This window comes from Limulus polyphemus, unplaced genomic scaffold (genome assembly GCF_000517525.1).
Source record: "Limulus polyphemus unplaced genomic scaffold, Limulus_polyphemus-2.1.2 Scaffold42, whole genome shotgun sequence".
Classification (NCBI taxonomy): domain Eukaryota; kingdom Metazoa; phylum Arthropoda; class Merostomata; order Xiphosura; family Limulidae; genus Limulus; species Limulus polyphemus.
Genome location: NW_013665652.1, coordinates 1,387,414 through 1,388,913, shown reverse-complemented (window position 1 = coordinate 1,388,913; position 1,500 = coordinate 1,387,414).

Genomic DNA, 1,500 nt, shown 5'->3' with positions numbered 1-1,500 from the left:
AAGTACTTACACATATCAAACAAACTAATACCCTGTAAAGATATCTTTAAGTTAAAGTAAGTCCGAAAATTAAATATGTTGCCTCTGGGTTTTTGTTTCTTTGTGTTCAAGGTTGCATGTGAAAATTAATTTTAATTAATTTACAAAGTTATCAGCATCATATTTGATATCCAGAAGTTTGAAATATGGTAACGTCATGTTATAATAGAACTATCACGAATAAACCTGTTGATAATGTTATTCATATGTATATCTAGTCCAGGTATATCTGGTATCATCTCATTCATGTATACAAATCTCATTCGCTCTTTTATCTATGCATTTCCATCCTTAAACCTGAGTTAATAACAATTTCGTTTCAGCTTTAAGTAAGACAATTTCACATCTTTATAATAAGCCATAAATTTTATATAGGTAACCTATGTATCGAAATAATGTCATATTCAAATATTTGTTGTAATATTTTGAACAAATGACAAAAGATTGTTACTGTTATGATACTGTCATTCTTAAATGATTAGTTTTTCAGACATTGAGCTGCTAGTTGTGGTTGTCTTTAAGAGCTTGCTGTTTCATATTTTCCTGCAAGGGTTAATTGGACTTTTCTTCCTGCTTCTTTCCTTTGTTTGTCACAATCAGTGATAAGCCCTTCGGATGAATCATAAGATTAATTAAATGTTCGCTTATTAACAAATTTATTCATGTGTGATGTTTCAGCAATAATATTATTTTAGAATTTTTATAAGATAGCTCATAATGATTAAGAAAAACTGACGATCAACAATTATTATTTAATTAATACAAATTTTTGCATCATCCTTTGAACGATACAGTTATCTACTAATTCCCTTTTAGGATATTACTAGCACAGAAAATCATTTCTTCATGTGATTACAAACAATGATTTATAAAAAAATTTTCACAAACTTACAAACAATATGAAGTTTCCTATTAGTCTAGAACTTCTATATCTTATCAAGGGTTCACGATGAGTGAACTGATTACGAGTTGACGTAGGTATAATTCACTTAACAGGGAACTAGCAGGGTTTGTCCTTCGTTATTTATCAGCCACACACACCGGGTTTTCCACCGTGACTTTATGTAATGTTTTCGTAAAAAATACTAATGTCGGATGAGAATCCACTGAAGTTAAATGAGTTGTAATGATCGAACTTTGTAAATGTTCCTGGTCAAATATATGAAGTTTTCCGATTGATAAGCATTATAACAGTCACAGTTATAGCTTCCAAAGTTTGTAGCACACTGACTATAGGAAACTAATAATAGATACTCTCTTTTATGGTGCGTCGCGTTGATTATATTTATAGGCGTATGGAGGTTTTCTAGAAATTTCAGTTTTACGTAACAATACTGGCGCTAACACAAGTGTTTGCGTACAAACATATTGTTGATTCTTACTCTCGAGAATATTCTACAACTTTGAAGAATAGGCGAGAGTTTCGCAATACATATTTAACACTATAATCTATGCATGTTT